The 18,609-nt window shown below is 35.9% G+C and overlaps 1 long non-coding RNA gene across 1 annotated transcript; it reads right to left on the reverse strand.

Annotated features, from left to right (window-relative positions):
• Positions 1-13,871: 13,871 nt before the first annotated feature.
• LOC113083485 (uncharacterized) lies at positions 13,872-16,798 on the reverse strand. The gene is made up of 3 exons (XR_003283279.1): positions 16,693-16,798; positions 16,007-16,119; positions 13,872-13,948 (listed from the first exon to the last, which is right to left on the reverse strand). It is a non-coding gene; the product is annotated as an uncharacterized LOC113083485 (long non-coding RNA).
• Positions 16,799-18,609: the final 1,811 nt, after the last annotated feature.

The following is an 18,609-nucleotide window of genomic DNA, read 5'->3' on the forward strand; positions in this document are numbered from 1 at the left end:
CTCTTTACTATACACGCTCGGTTTCTCTATCAGGTAAGTGTAGATGTCAGGCCACTCAATCGGAGGTAATCCTGTCAGATCGTCCATCCAATGAGTGATTGTGTACGGGTCGACCAATCTGGTTCCGTCCGTTAAAGTTAACTTTTTCAAATAATTATCGCGGTCCCGGACAGTGAGTGACCTTAAATATTCAGATAAAGCAGATATATTCAGATTTTCTCCAGCCATTGTTAAAAAAACAAGCTAAGAAAACTCGCTAGCTACCGTTTGTTCAAGTGTTGAGGGGAATCTTTCTGCCTCCAGCTAAGCCCCGCCCACACAAATATGTCACCTTGTTTACCAACTGTAAAAGGGTCTATAATAAACATAATAATTGTAAAATAAAATAAACATAAATAAATAACTTATAGTAACATTTTATTTATTTATTTATTAAAATTATTAAATCATTATTATTATTATTATTTATTATTTTGACTAGTTTTATTTTGTGTTGTGTGTGTGTGAGCTTGTTTATGTGGTTAATGAGGACACAAATTTGTATAATGACATGGGTATGACACAGGTATTACAATGAGGAGGTGGTTTATGAGGACATTTTTAGTGTCCCCATAATTCAAAACGCTTATAAATCATACAGAATTAGTTATTTTGAAAATCCAAAAATGCACAAAGTTTCCTGTGAGGAGTAGGTTTAGGTGTAGGGTTGGGGTAGGGCAATAGAAAATACAGTTTGTACATAATAAAACCCATTACGCCTATGGAGAGTCCCCATAAACCACATATACCAACGTGTGTGTGTGTGTGTGTGTGTGTGTGTACCTGGTATTTATCATGTTATGAGGACCAAATGTCCCCACAAGAATAGTAGGCCTAATACCAGATACATTTTGACCTTGTGGGGAAATTTTTTAGGTCCCCATGAGGAAACAAGTTTATAAATCTGTCAGGACAGGTTTAGATTTTTTTTTTTTTTTTTTACATTTAAAGGGAGCATATATATACAACAAACATAACTTCAGTCTCTGCATGATGTATAGCCCAGGATGTTTTGTTCAGAATTTAATTAAAACTTCATGCTTGACAAGCAGCCACACAAAGAAAGGCAACTATTACACTATATCCGCCTTTTCCTCAATGAGGAGAATAACAATGTGCATGGTAAATGGTAAAATTGTTTGCAGCACAAACCAGTGTGTTCTTAATTAAGATAACATATTCAAATAACATGATAGGACACATCAGTTGTCAATATCAAGCAGAAAAAACAAACTGTTGTGTAACTGTACAGTTACATCTAAAAATAGCTGGACGCAAATGAGACCGGTGTTGTACCGAAATCCGACTCCCCGGACAAATCGCACGCCCCTTCGCGTGCACGCGCGTCACCCAGTTGAACGCAGTGCTTGCAGTTAAACCTTCAGCGGTTTATTTTTTCACAGTTGGCACCAAGAACGAACATAGAAGCGTCGTCTGATTAACAAGCAGCGAACGGATGCAAAAACGCCAACTGTGGAAGGTCGTCAACGGAATTAAACCACAATTTCCAAAGTAAAAGTGAAGTTTTACACTGAAATTATTAATTGCCACACCTTATATCGCAATGCTCTTCCCATATTTAAACACATTTAGTTTGTTAAACTGGGATGAATATATTTCTCGTAAAATATTATTAATTATAACATCTAGGTATTATTAATATCACGCAATATTTATTGTACGATCAGTATTTATTATTTGAAAGTGACAAGAGTTTTTTGTTGTGTTTCTGCATTAATGTTGTATCGTAAAATAACTTTATGTTTTAGTAGATTTTGTATAATCTCCTATTACTTTGTTTAATTTTGTTTGTTTCGTTGCCTCTTTGTCCTGGTTTATGTTTGAAATGATTATTAAAAATTACTTCAACAAAATTAAGCCTACGTATGACCCAAACAAAACCTTTATTTTTTTTTCTATTTAAATAATTGTATGACCTACTGCTGATTTAAAAAGTAAAATCCCAGTGCTGTCATAATTATCATTTTTATTATAAATTATCTCCTGTGTTTGTCCTGGTAAAACAAGTATACAATAATGATAAACGATGCAAATGTGTAAAAATTTAATTGTTTAATATTGATAAAATCATTCACGAAAAAAAGAAAAAAGAAAAGAAAATGTAGAGACGATGGGGGAAACATGTAGAAGTATTATTCGTTTGCAGTGACGCCTATCGACAAACGCCATGTTTTAAATCCATGAACTTCAAACGTTATCTATCTCCAGCAGCTTCTTAACGCTCCGGAATAAAAACAAGACATACTCTAATTCGCTTCACATTCCTGCTGTTTTAACAAATAACAGTAATCGAGGAGGTATTAAAACTTACCTGCAGTCTTGTGCACTAAGATAATAATTTAGAAGTATTTGAAACTTTCTCGATGTTTTTGTCGTTTGCTGCTTGTCACGTGGCACGATTCCAAAACAAATTCCAGTTTCTGGAAAAAGATTCGGCGTCAACTGCTTATATATTTCTAGGCTATGAGAAGGATTAACAGCAACGGCAGCCAATTTTACGTCTTCCTTTTCCAGGCCTTTCCCCAAGTTATTGTCTCCCGGTGCTGAACATAAATCACAGTTTCGAAGTTGAAGATGTTTAACGCGTGCGCGATCACTGCAGTGACAGAGCCCCCCTCAATGCTGCAGTTTTAGGGGGACAGAGCATTAAGTGACATGACACCTGACACATGTCAATAGACTGCGTCATGTGTCATTTGCTTCGGTGTGTGTCGCGCCTTCGGTAGTGACTGACATCTGCTGCTGGGTGTCGCTGCATAGGCCTAATGTAGATTGCGTGACACACACACTTAATGGCAGAAACGATATTGAATTAATTAACGACTTATTACTTCGCGGAGTTAACAAATACTGAGTTCCTATATTGAGGGTCTTATGTCCCTTAATGTGTATTTTTTTATTGTAAGTTTAATTCCAGTAGCCTGATTTGTGCAATGCAGTCAAACAAGTAAATACGAGTTTTTATTTATTTATTTTATATTTAATAATGGCATTCGACATGAAATTAATGACATTGACATTAATGGCATTTAATAATTGGAATTTGACGATGACGTTGGAGCTGTGTGTGCCTGCACAGTCGTTAGTACAGGAGAGGATATGTGAGTTTGATTAATTCATGTCATACATTTTATGAAGGCAGGTTAGGTACATATATTGTAGACCTTCTTGACAAAACCAAGAGTAAATGCCATTTCTGTGACATTTGAATATTGAATCAGAAAACATAATTTGAAGTAGGCTTCAAATATCAATAAACCAAGCTACAAATACAAATAGATACTTGTTTCTGGCAGGTCTTTGAAAGGTGTCACTATGCAACCTCCAAAATAAGAAGAACAAGTTGGTGAAACAATAATTTTAATTGGTTATGAGATCAGTTACAGCATGATTAATAATCATATAATATCATCCTAAGCTCTTACCTTATTTCAGCAGATGTTGTCCAAATCCATTTTGCCTTTGTATAATCTTGCCACATTTAAAACAATACCAGTGACTTCTTCCCACAAAAGCATGGTACTGTAAAAAGAACTGGAAGCGTAAAATGTCAATAATTTTAATACCACTAATATTAAAATTAATAAAACAGTTACAAAAGCAAAAGTTGCTCACCAGGATCACCATCTCTAAGGTGCACAGCATATTTAAAATGCCTTTTTTTTTATAGGAGCTCTTCTGATCCAACCACATCCTGTCTGCAAAGCTGACATTTTTTTTTTCCTTCATTAGCCTTAATAAAGCTAATACAGTATTTGAACATTTGAGGACCTAAGGGAATGCAGCAATACAACAATGCACCTAAAGAATACATAATTGGCAAAAAAATATATATATATAAAGTTATGTTTAAATAATTGCAATTATACATCAAATTTACAGTTTATATAATATATTATATAAATTATATAATGATAGTTTATTGCATTAGTATACACAAGCATACCATTTAAAAAATGCTAATATGCGAGCACTGCAGGCCTACTGTATACTTAACACTACAATATATAGAGTAGGCCACTAACACTGCAAATTATATATTTAGTAATAAGCAATTGGCACATGTCACACATTTTATTGAAACACGGACCACTCTCCACTGACACATGCCACTTGAGAATTGTCTAATTTCCATTGGCATGTGTCAGTGGAAAATGGCATGTGTCTAGTTTTAGTGACACATGCCAAAGTTTTAGTGACACTTTTAGTGACACATGCCACTCTCCACTGACACATTATTTACACGTTTATTATATGTTTTTCAAACATGATGTCAGTGTGTGGCACTGTATTTGAGTGGCAGATGACACAATGTTGCGCAATAGCCTACCAGTGCTTTTGTATGTGGGTGATCACGCAGACTTCCAATTATGCCATACACAGCAAAAAAAAAATAAAAAAATAATAATAATTATCATGGATCATGAATACTGTAACACTTGTATCCATTACTGTTATCCTTTATTTGTGTTTGACACTACGTGCACATCGTTAGGTGTCAGTATAAATGTAACATTGGTCATGGCCAGATTATCATATGACTTTAATATTTTATATAGTAATAATTATGTATAAATGAAATGTAATTCAGATTAAATTTATAAATGCATTAAATGTATGTATTTAGCAGATGCTTTTATCCAAAGCGACTTACGGTGCATTCAGGCTATCAATTTTTACCTTTCATGTGTTCCCCTGGAATGGAACCCACAACCTTGTGCTTGTTAACACAATGCTTTACCACTTGAGCTACAGGAACACAATGTTTTTCACAAGTTTATAATTGTAAACGTTTATTTTATTTTTTAATGGCCTCTGCATAGTCTCTATATTATTTTATAATTAAAAGTGATGCAACCAAACTGTCAAATCTTTCCAAAAAAGAAAAAAGAAAACTCGTATTTACGTATTTGAATGCATTGCACAAAGCATGCTACTGAAATGAAAAATATACCTTAAGAGGCATAAGACACATTTTAATCTCAATATAGGATCTCAATATTTGTTGTACAAATGAACTCCGCGATAAGTCATTAATTAATTCAATATCGTTCTGCCATTTAGTGTGTGTCACGCAATCTACATTATGCAGCAACACCCAGCAGCAGGTGTCAGTCACTACCGAAGGCGCGACATACATCGCAGCATCTGACACATGACGCAGTCTATTGACATGTGTCAGGTTTTAGTGACACATGCCACTGTCCAATGACACATGCCACTGGAAACCGACATGTGTCAGGTTTTACAATGATAGAATATACTTCCGGGCCTTATCTGGGCTAAATATGGCACATATGGCCAGGGGCGTAGCACCAAATTCTGGGCCCTGTATAGCCTACTCTCAATGTCAGTGGGCCCCCTACACATGCCATTGTACGATGCGGGTTAGCAAAATGAAATTCAATTTTGAATGATTTTTTTTATTTTTTATTATTTGAATATAAACAAGTATAAATAGTGTTTAAATCTATTTGGCCTACTTGTGCTCAAATACCTTTAAACCTTAGGCTACATCGGGTTTGTGTACTAACATTTTGATCCATGATACATATGCAAGTTTTAAAGGGACAATAAGTAACTTTTTAGGTATTTTATTATCTAAAATCAATATTTTTATTCATAAATATGCCCTCAATGGTGTGCAAATACCTATGCCAATGTTTAAACTAATCCTCATAAATGAAGAATTTATTATCTTTATATACATGGGACGGGTAAGTCGACTGAGGCTTCCATGTAGTTCCGCCATCTTGCAAAACTATAATAGCAGAGAGGGACAAAAAGTACTAAGCCAACACGTTTCCACAACGAGTTTTCGGTCAGAGCCAGAAACGCAGGTGCAGAGTAGTGAGATGTGCTTGAAACTGCACCGGCAAGTCTGGATTGCATTCTTATTATGGACCATTCATATGCCGCGCCACAGAAGAAGAAAACATCAACGCCAAAACAGTCAAAAATAGAACGTAAAAGGAAACGTGACCGTAGATTACAGAAAACAAGAGTTAATGTCGGGGAAGCTTTTTCTAGGTAGAAAGAGCTAATGCTGGATAAAGATTTCAAAAGAGACGCTGAAGTGGCCTGTTATCTTCTCGATAGGTAAGTCAGTGTTTGATGATGATATCTAACAATGCACATAATTCAGAAAATATAACGAATAAAGAAGACATAACTACTAATTACAATATTTTATGTTTTCCACAGTCCGTAATTCATACTGTAACATTCGTTTGTTAGTTGTCATGTTGCAGTTTGTTTGAAATAACACACCTGTTCACCTGAAGGAAAACTCGACGAAGTGCTATTAGAAGACATCCTGTCAAAGCTTTTTGGTACATATCGCCTACCTGTTACATATCGCCTACCGTAGATGCAACGCGCATTTGAAAAAGCGAGGCGCTGGAGAGCAAAATTAGTTTGAATGCAAAATACGATTTCACCACTAGATGGGAGTAATTCCTACTTACAGTCCCTTCAAATTAAAAACATTTATTTTTTTAACAGGAGAACACGAGACAACTGTACCCTCAGAATCAAATAAGCTAAGCCTGCCATAATGAAAAAAAGTCAACTATAAAAAATAAATAAAAGTCAAATGAGATGTAATCTACATCCCAGTAAATGCCCACTGACGAGTCTTTTTGTTTGCAAAATCAGTGGAGATCTGTAAAGTCCAACTGTTTGGCCAATTGGCTTTCAATTGACAGAATGGCAAGGCTGTTTAGTCTATCCTGGCCCATTCTTCATCTCAGGTAAAGGAATAACCTTTCAGTTTTGTAAATTCCCATTAATTCCCTTATATTCCTGTTAACTCCCATGGAAATTTTCCAACTTTGAAAATTCCCAGAATTTTGCAACCCTATTCATTGGCTTTGATAACATCATGAATTTATTGAGCATTGGCTATAGCTTTTAAGCACAGCACTGTGCTGCAATGCTAGGGGCTTTTCACCAAACAAAAATCATAATTTTCTTTATTGCTCAAATCAATATTACCTGTGTGCACTTGAGAACACAGTGATATTGGTAGGCACATCTACATGTGCAGAAATATAAGCAGATAATTTATTAAGGAGTTTGAGAATATATCACACATTATAAGCAATAGTAAGGCTAGTAACTTTACACTGTGCTGCCACTCTTTCCACCACTCTAATGGCACTAGGCAATAGCACACACATTGAATCAAAAGGCTTACTTATTTAAGGTAAACAACTCACAATTAGGATGCATGGGGGGAGCTCGCCCTTTGAGCAATGATCTCACCTTGTCTTTCCTCATTTCACCTTTTGGAAAGATATCAGTCATCAGCTGCTTCCCCTCATTCTGCCTCCTTTCTTTTCCCTTCCTGTGTTTCTTTTTTTGAAAGTCCGATTTGGTCTTCTTGTGCAGCATGATCAGGCTTCAAGGCTCTAGAGTCTAGACTCTACTGCGTTACATGTTTGTATGGGCGGACTAAACCATTCGGGGGGGGGGGGGGGGGTCCAGAGTGTCTGGCACTGAGTTCATTCTCTCAGTTGGTGTTATCAATATATTTTTAAATTAATAATGACATCAATTGGAGGGCCCAATTAATTCGAATTAGGCTACAAAAGGTTGAGTTTTAGGTTTAATTTTGGCTTGTTGTATGTAGGCCAGATATGGCCTATACCAGGTGACCACATGTGCCATTTTCTGAAGACACATCCGCACAAACACACATTTATTTGTCATATACGGACCTGTTATGAAGCTGCAATGGTGTTAAATTTTTGGTTTGTGAATGTAGCCTCACCAGCTAAAACCAGCTTGACCAGCTAAAAAAAAGTGCTAAGAACCCGGGTCATAAAAGTTAGGCCCGAGCCCGACAGCTCTTTTGTCTTTTGTCAAGAATGAGTCATTTATTCGTGTTTTAACAATGTATTCGTGACTAACGTAGACTAGACCACTTGGAAGTTGGAATAAAGAAATAAAATAAGTCCTCTGTAACATCGTAATATCTTAGCACAGACCTGCTCATTTAGCATATAAATAGACCAACGCACCAATAAAAACGAGTCTTTTTTTTTTTTTACAAATTAAAATAAGATACATTTTAAATGAAGATTTATTTGGCAATGAAATTAAGATAAAGGCTTGAGGTGTGTGATCTGTTGAAATCATCTCACACTATCCTCAGATAAACTCTAAGTGCGGTGTGTTGCCATTGCGACTTGCCTATGATAAGTTCACAGCTGAGTGGACATTTAACTCGCTGGATTCAGGTTCACATTTGCATATGCCGTACTACTGGAACATTTATTTGTACAGTAAAAAAAAATGCATATGATGAACTGATGAAAGAAAGACCTCTTGCATGACAAGGGGGTGAGTAAATTATTGGATACATTTTGATTCTGGTAGTGAAGTAAACCTTTAAAGGGGGGGGGGTGAAATGCTATTCCATGCATACTGAGTTTTTTACACTGTTATAGAGTTGGATTCCCATGCTAAACATGGACAAAGTTTAAAAAATTAAGTTGTACGTTTGAAGGAGAATTTTTGTTCCAAAAAAGTTTTTTTCCGAGTATGGCTCTGTGTGACGTTAGATGGAGCGGAATTTCCTTATATGGGTCCTAAGGGCACTTCTGTCGGAAGAGCGCGCGCTCCCATATAGCAGCGCGCTGAGAAGCTGAGCACAGACATTCACTGATCAGAGCAAGAGACCGAATTGTCACAAAAGAAGTGTGTTTTTGGTTGCTAGGGGAAGACAACCCTGCACAGATAGTGGATGGAGTTTATTTTTACAGAGCATCAACGGAGTTGTGCAAGTGTTTTTGTTTTTTCCCTGCATTTCGAAGATGCTTGTTTTACAAACAAGGCCCAGTTTGATGCTGGATTTGCACATTGTTTATTTCTTAAGGATAATGCAGTCCTAACGAAAAAGGGTCACGATTGTGTGTTGGAACCGCAGGCGGTGAGTAAAACTGCTTCAAATCTCTCTGTGTTGTTAACTTAGCTATCGGCGGGTAAGCACATCAAGTAAACAACATGCGATGTTGTCATCAAACTGCACTTTCCACATGTACAGCTTACACACACCGCACGCGCGAGTGCAGGAGGATTAGAGCCTGTAGTCGTTGAAGTGGTCCACTTTGACTCGGATAACTCATTAAATCCATGAAATGAAGTTGGTGTCCCACACATTTAATGGCTGCTTCACGGCATCGCGCTCTTCTCAAACATGAGAGATTAACTCTTTCTTGGCGTTACAAATTAATTAAAGACAAAATAATAACAAGGCGGCAGAGCAAACTTTCATCCATAGTGGTTCTCACGTAGTCCTTCTCTTAAAGACTGATCACTTATAACTGACTGATCACTTACATTTCAGCCTCTGCATCTGATTCTGGATCATAAATATACGCTGAATCTTACTGTTAGCCATGGTTTGTTTTGGATGATGTTTTTTTCCTCACGGTAATGTCACAGCTTCCAAACGCTCTCAATGCAAAAGCTTACTCGCGCTCGTGATTCTTTAGCTCCGCCCACACGTCACGCCTCCAGGCGCTCGTGTTTTTCCGGGAAAAATCGGTACAGACTATCTTTCTCTTATAAATATAATAGAAATAAAGACTTTTTGGAGTTATGAAGGATGCAGTACTACTCTATAGGTACTCAAGATTAACAGGATATGGAGTAAAAACGAGCATTTCACCCCCCCTTTAATACGCAGGATCTCATCGTGGTGATTATAATATTCAGCTCATCATGTGATGAGCAGCTAAATTCAAATCTGCTTTTGTGTTTTTCTTGGCACTGAGTCAGAGATGGACGCACTCAGCACTTGGCATATCTCAAAACTAATCAGTGTTTCCAACCACATAATGCTTCATTTAAGTTTCAGGCATTTAAATTCATAAAAGTATTAACAAAATATACATTTCTACTTTGTAAAATAGTACACACTGACATACGGGTAAGCGGCAAAACGATCCTTATGAATCTAACTTGTTTTACTGATATCATATACAAATAGTGCAGTTAACAATAAAGTTTACTCTATTCTACTCCTTGTTCACCAGAAACTTACTTTATTGTCAGGAAGAAGGAATTAATTTATGTTTTGTAATTCCCACAGCTCGGATTCAGCACAAACTAACATGGCAGCACTCATCACCCGCTATAGATCAACTAATATGGTACAGTCTTGTTCAAAATAATAGCAGTACAATGTGAATACCAGAATAATAAAGGTTTTTAGTATATTTTTTATTGCTACGTGGCAAACAAGTTACCAGTAGGTTCAGTAGATTGTCAGAAAACAAACAAGACCCAGCATTCATGATATGCACGCTCTTAAGGCTGTGCAATTGGGCAATTAGTTGAAAGGGGTGTGTTCAAAAAAATAGCAGTGTCTACCTTTGACTGTACAAACTCAAAACTATTTTGTACAAACATTTTTTTTTCTGGGATTTAGCAATCCTGTGAATCACTAAACTAATATTTAGTTGTATGACCACAGTTTTTTAAAACTGCTTGACATCTGTGTGGCATGGAGTCAACCAACTTGTGGCACCTCTCAGCTGTTATTCCACTCCATGATTCTTTAACAACATTCCACAATTCATTCACATTTCTTGGTTTTGCTTCAGAAACAGCATTTTTGATATCACCCCACAAGTTCTCAATTGGATTAAGGTCTGGAGATTGGGCTGGCCACTCCATAACATTAATTTTGTTGGTTTGGAACCAAGACTTTGCCCGTTTACTAGTGTGTTTTGGGTCATTGTCTTGTTGAAACAACAATTTCAAGGGCATGTCCTCTTCAGCATAGGGCAACATGACCTATTCAAGTATTTTAACATATGCAAACTGATCCATGATCCCTGGTATGCGATAAATAGGCCCAACACCATAGTAGGAGAAACATGCCCATATCATGATGCTTGCACCTCCATGCTTCACTGTGAACTGTGGCTTGAATTCAGAGTTTGGGGGTCGTCTCACAAACTGCCTGTGGCCCTTGGACCCAAAAAGAAAAATTTTACTCTCATCAGTCCACAAAATGTTCCTCCATTTCTCTTTAGGCCAGTTGATGTGTTCTTTGGCAAATTGTAACCTCTTCTGCACATGCCTTTTTTTTAACAGAGGGACTTTGCGGGGGATTCTTGAAAATAGATTAGCTTCACACAGACGTCTTCTAACTGTCACAGTACTTACAGGTAACTCCAGACTGTCTTTGATCATCCTGGAGGTGATCATTGGCTGAGCCTTTGCCATTCTGGTTATTCTTCTATCCATTTTGATGGTTGTCTTCCGTTTTCTTCCACGTCTCTCTGGTTTTGCTCTCCATTTTAAGGCATTGGAGATCATTTTAGCTGAACAGCCTATCATTTTTTGCACCTCTTTATAGGTTTTCCCCTCTCTAATCAACTTTTTAATCAAAGTACGCTGTTCTTCTGAACAATGTCTTGAACGACCCATTTTCCTCAGCTTTCAAATGCATGTTCAACAAGTGTTGGCTTCATCCTTAAATAGGGGCCACCTGATTCACACCTGTTTCTTCACAAAATTGATGACCTCAGTGATTGAATGCCACACTGCTATTTTTTTGAACACATCCCTTTCAACTAATTCAACTAATTGCCCAATTGCACAGCCTTAAGAGCGTGCATATCATGAATGCTGGGTCTCATTTGTTTTCTGAGAATCTACTGAACCTACTGGTAACTTGTTTGCCACGTAGCAATAAAAAAATATACGAAAAACCTTGATTATTCTGGTTAGTCACATTGTACTGCTATTATTTTGAACAATACTGTATGTTATCATAAAGGTGTTTAAACTACCAAATACATTTACTTACAGGCATTTGAGAACAGGTATATCAGATATTTAATAATATGATAAACTCGTTTATGAATATTTTGAATAAAACAAGAAAAAAGCTCTGTCACTATTTAGCTTAGGGCCCTATAAATGCTTGGGCCTGCCCTGAAACACACACACAAATGTAGACATATATTAGATATGTGAACTGAAATATTCTATGTAGCGATACCAGATTTTTGTTATGTTCTTCTTCAACCAACTAACAAACAAACAAATAGAACAAATAGGCTTTATCTAACGTTACCTGTCTAACTGTGAATGTCCAGTTCAAACAACTGTCGATTTCACATCACAAAAACAACAGCCTAGCATAGAGAAAATAGGGGAAACCTACAGTATTTATTTTAAATAATACTTCCTTAATCGTCATGTTTAAAATCCATGCACTTGAAAATATTTAAGTAATTTCAGTTCGGAGTAGCCTTTCATCCATGCCTTTCTGTCTTTTATGCTTGTTGTTTGTCTCGCGGTGCAACTCCAAAGCAAAGTACAATCTCTGGTGAAAGAGTTTCTGTCATTAGACTGCTGTGTGTTTGCAGACTTTGGTAATGATTTACAGCGATGAGAATCCTTTTTGACATCGTCATTTGACATAGTATTATGATCCTACATGAACATTAGTGGTGTATTGTAATGAAGTAATAATACTTTGTTACAGTACTTACGTTCATTTCACATTAAAGTCAACTCTGGGGTGTGCAATGCAGCATTGTCTGCAATAATATGGTAAGTTTTGTTGTAATGATGTGCAATCTGACATTATCAGGTATTTCACCAAATCACACATAGTGCATGCACATGATTTATTAGTCTATTAAAACTCAAAATCACAGACATTCTTAATCGTAGACGGCAAAAAATGCTTCTGCATGCTTTTCATGTTTATATAATTTAATTTAGTTCACTTAATCTATATCACACTAAGAGTACAATTTTTTTCTGTAAATATCAGCTTGAACACATTTAATAATAATTTTACACAAGTTCAGTAAAGCAAGAAGTGACTTACATTTTAGACATAATATTGCTTGTTTTTTCTCAATTTTGCTAATGAAAATAGTTCTAAACAAAAATCACAGCACTGCTTTGCATCTCTCAGCAATGGATGGTGTTTAATTATTGAATGAAACAGCTTTTTGAATTAATCAGTTGAATCTCAATGACTCACTCATTAACATCCACTTGCTGTCACCTACTGGCGGTTTTAATTTAGAATTTGGACTACCTGTTTCATGTTTTCAGTTATTTCAAGTTTATATTAAAAACAAAACATTATTTATCCATCTGTGACTGCAGGCTAAATGCATCCATGTGCCCTCTGAGACACATAAACTGTAAATACACATAACTTTTTCAAATGCAGATTGCAGAAATGTTTTCTTATGTTGGAATGAAAGACACTAAGTACAGATGAAGTGCTTATTATTCTTATCTAAAAATACAAAATGGATAAAAAGAGTTAAAAATGAACAAAATCTGTCTAGCCAAGCTGTGTATTAAAATATTTTAGATTTATTTGCTTGTTTTCCATTTTGCGTTTACTTTCAATACTTAATTATGTTTAAGATTAAAAAATAAAATATACAACTGCTGGTTACATGAGATCAGTTCTTTTATGCTGAAGTTGATTGAGGTTAACAGGTCTTGCAGTTTTGCAAATGGAATTGTAAATGCATTGCCTCCCTAACTCCTATACATATCTTAATACACAAATGCACTGCAAATTAAAAATCTTTTTGAGGCCAAACGCACATGAATATTCTTTATGTATAAAGTATATTTCTGGCCACCTTCTCTAACTAGTTTTTGATTACGGCTGATGGTCATGAACATACTTCACATGGTGTGATGTACAACTGACATTAGATAAAATCAAAATAGTCTCTCTGTTTACAGCAAACACATTTTGTCTTACATTAGAAAATTTAGTTCACACACACACACACACACACACACACATATAATTTTTTTTTTTTTTTTTGATATTTAGAATCCGCTCTGTTCTGACGATTGACTCTTCACTTCACTGCTCCACCTGTGAATAAAACAACCAACAATAACCATTCAATATCAAATATCATTCCTGCACATGGATGTTCCTAAGAATTTAGCATTATTCATTTTAAAGTGCATGTGTGTATTTCCTTCATTAAAATTACTATCAACTGCAGTATTTTGCAAATATGTGCATACAAGTATAATATATATATATATATATATATATATATATATATATATATATATATATATATATATATATATATATATATATACAGGGAGTGCAGAATTATTAGGCAAGTTGTATTTTTGAGGAATAATTATTATTATTGAACAACAACCATGTTCTCAATGATTCCAAAAACTCATTAATATCAAAGCTGAATATTTTTGGAAGTAGTTTTTAGTTTGTTTTTAGTTGTAGCTATTTTAGGAGGATATCTGTGTTTGCAGATGACTATTACTGTGCATAATTATTAGGCAACTTAACAAAAAACAAATATATACCCATTTCAATTATTTATTTCAGCAGTGAAACCAATATAACATCTCAACATTCACAAATATACATTTCTGACATTCAAAAACAAAACAAAAACAAATCAGTGACCAATATAGCCACCTTTCTTTGCAAGGACACTCAAAAGCCTGCCATCCATGGATTCTGTCAGTGTTTTGATCTGTTCACCATCAACATTGCGTGCAGCAGCAACCACAGCCTCCCAGACACTGTTCAGAGAGGTGTACTGTTTTCCCTCCTTGTAAATCTCACATTTCATGATGGACCACAGGTTCTCTATGGGGTTCAGATCAGGTGAACAAGGAGGCCAAGTCATTAGTTTTTCTTCTTTTAGACCCTTTCTTGCCAGCCACGCTGTGGATTATTTGTACGCGTGTGATGGAGCATTGTCCTGCATGAAAATCATGTTTTTCTTGAAAGATGCAGACTTCTTCCTGTACCACTGCTTGAAGAAGGTGTCTTCCAGAAACTGGCAGTAGGACTGGGAGTTGAGCTTGACTCCATCCTCAACCCGAAAAGGCCCCACAAGCTCATCTTTCATGATAGCAGCCCAAACCAGTACTCCACCTCCACCTTGCTGGCGTCTGAGTCGGACTGGAGCTCTCTGCCCTTCACCGATCCAGCCACGGGCCCATCCATCTGGCCCATCAAGACTCACTCTCATTTCATCAGTCCATAAAACCTTTCTTTGCCCAGTCTTGACGTTTCAGCATGTGTGTCTTGTTCAATGGTGGTCATTTTTCAGCCTTTCTTACCTTGGCCATGTCTCTGAGTATTGCACACCTTGTGCTTTTGGGCACTCCAGTGATGTTGCAGCTCTGAAATATGGCAAAACTGGTGGCAAGTGGCATCTTGGCAGCTGTACGCTTGACTTTTCTCAGTTCATGGGCAGTTATTTTGCGCCTTGGTTTTTCCACACGCTTCTTGCGACCCTGTTGGCTATTTTGAATGAAACGCTTGATTGTTCGATGATCACGCTTCAGAAGCTTGGCAATTTTAAGAGTGCTGCATCCCTCTGCAAGATATCTCACTATTTTTGACTTTTCGGAGCCTGTCAAGTCCTTCTTTTGACCCATTTTGCCAAAGGAAAGGAAGTTGCCTAATAATTATGCACACCTGATATAGGGTGTTGATGTCATTAAACCACACCCCTTCTCATTACTGAGATGCACATCACCTAATATGCTTAATTGGTAGTAGGCTTTCAGGCCTATACAGCTTGGAGTAAGACAACATGCATAAAGAGGATGATGTGGTCAAAATACTCATTTGCCTAATAATTCTGCACACAGTGTATATATATATATATATATATATATATATATATATATATATATATATATATATATATATATATATATATATATATATATATACATTTTTTTTTTTTTGACAGTGCTACAAGTTTAAGCTTTAAAACTGCTAAAAGCATTGATTTCATTTTTCTTTTATGTCCTGATATTTAAGAAAAGAGTACAAAAATATATAATGAACATAATAGATTCTGGGTACAGGCGTCACATCACACATTAATTTATGCTCATCCTATAATGAGGCTCTTCTGAAGATCCTCACCTGATAATGAAGCTCCTTTTCATTTCACAGGTTTCTAAGATTTAGACCAGGATGTAAATTGCCTACCAGTGTGCTTTGTAGCAGCTCTAAACAAAGCCTGTTCACGGTCCTGTCTTTAAGGGGAAATTAGAAGAGAAAACAATCAGTGTTGGCTGAAAAGGATTGCAAATTTGATACTATATTTCAATTTAAAAAGTAAAATGAAGTCTCACATTAAATTAAGATTTTTTAAAGTTAGTTACACACACATACATCTAAAACAATATTTAGGTTTCAAATATAATCCATTTAAAACAATGTATGTTCAAATGTTATTATGACTGCAGAAAAGCCTGAGTCTGTAAAGTACTGTAAAAAGAAACACGTGCTGATGAGTTTGTGGTTTATGTGACTGATGATAAGCAAATAAAAAGAGTGAAACTTTCACTATTTGAAGCTATTTGTCCTCTAGCTCAAACATTGCTTTTATCGGTCTTAGTAAATAAAGTTAAATAATGTGAATAATATTTCTTGTACAATGTAAAAAATTATAACAAAAATGTAAGTTTTGAATGTCATATTTGTTCTGACACAAAGTCTTCCAATAAAGATTAATACAAAATTATTTTGACATATTTTTGAAAGATATCCCATGTATTAAAGCTATAAAAAGCTCTCTTTAATACCACAAAGAGATATTTACTCACTTTAGTTTACAGTTTGAGCCTCGTAGCACATCAATGAGCTGCTGCTTTGAGTCTCCAATCATATTGTTTGTCAGATCAAGCTCTTTTAGAAACTGCAGTGCTTTTGTGTTTGTCAAAGACTGAGTTAAAGAAGAAACATCTGTAATGCCACAGAAATTTAGGCTAAGAAAAGGCAAACAGAAAGACAGAATCATGAAACAAAACATCATTAATAATAATATGTATAAAAAAACTTTAAAATAACCGATATGAATCTGATTTAAACTATGTGCTTTTATGATGTTCCTCACCTCAATCTCTCCAGTTTACAGTGTGGATCCTTTAGTACATCACATAATTGACTCATTCCTGTGTTTTTTATTTGATTCTCACTGAGGTCCAGCTCTCTCAGGTGTGATGGGTTTGATTTTATAGCTGAAGTCAGGATGAAACCCTGTTCGTATGTAATACTGCATTCACACAAACTGGAGAAAGAGAAAGGAAAAGAAAATGATTCAGATCCATGTTAAGCAAGTGTGAGTTATATGCATAATGTTACATTATTTTATCTTCTTAGTCTTCTTTCACAGCCAATTTGTCAGATTTCCGTACATGAAAAAAAAAAAAAATATATATATTTAGCCACTATAAAGTATAATGCTTCAGAGTTTAATGTTCTTTATACTGACACACATACTGAACAATCAGAAGCTAGTTAGCCAATATACATTTTGAGTCTTTCTTTAGATGAGGAAATGCCAGATGGTGTATCTATAAATTATGTGATATGAGTCTGTTTTCTTTATATTAACAGTGAACTTTAACCACACCGCAACTGTTGTTCAGTACAGGTGCTGGTCATATAATTTGAATATCATTAAAAAGTTGATTTATTTCACTAATTCCATTCAACAAGTGAAACTTGTATATTCCCTTCATTAGACACAGACTGATATATTTAAAATGTTAATTTCTTTTAATTTTGATGATTATAACTGATAACTAAGGGAAATCCCAAATTCAGTATCTAAGAAAATTAGAATATTGTGAAAAGGTTCAATGGTGCCACACTCTAATCAGTTAATTAACTTAAAACACCTGCAAAAGCCTTTAAATCGTCTCTCAGTATAGTTCTGTGGGCTACACAATCATGGGGAAGACTGCTGACTTGACAGTTGTCCAAAAGACGACCATTGACACCTTGCACAAGGAGGGCAAGACACAAAAGGTCATTGCAGAAGAGGCTAGCTGTGTGTCCAAGCACATTAATAGAGAGGCGAAGGGGAGGAAAAGATTTTGTAGAAAAAAAAGTGTACAAGCAATAGGTATAACCGCACCCTGAAGAGGATTGTGAGACAAAACCCATTCAAAAATGTGGGTGAGATTCACAAAGAGTGGACTGCAGCTGGAGTCAGTGTTTCAGGGACCAATACGCACAGACGTACTATATGGACATGCAGATTTCATTTTCCAACAGGACTTGGCACCTGCACACAGTGCCAAAGCTTTCAGTACCTGGTTTAAGGACCATGGTATCCCTGCTCTTAATTGGCCAGCAAACTCGCCTGACCTTAACCCCATAGAAAATTGTGAAGAGGAAGATGCGATATGCCAGACCCAAGAATGCAGAAGAGCTGAAGACCACTATCAGAGCAACCTGGGCTCTCATAACACCTGAGCAGTGCCACAGACTGATCGACTCCATGCTACGCCGCATTGCTGCAGTAATTCAGGCAAAAGGAGCCCCAACTAAGTATTGAATGATGTACGTTCATACTTTTCATGTTCATACTTTTCAGTTGGTCAAGATTTCTAAAAGTCCTTTCTTTGTATTGGTCTTAATTTATATTCTAATTTTCTGAGATACTGATTTTGGGATTTTCCTGAAGTTGACATTTATAATAATCAAAATTAAAAGAAATAAACATTTGAAATATA

This window comes from Carassius auratus, unplaced genomic scaffold (genome assembly GCF_003368295.1).
Source record: "Carassius auratus strain Wakin unplaced genomic scaffold, ASM336829v1 scaf_tig00038321, whole genome shotgun sequence".
Lineage (NCBI taxonomy): Eukaryota > Metazoa > Chordata > Actinopteri > Cypriniformes > Cyprinidae > Carassius > Carassius auratus.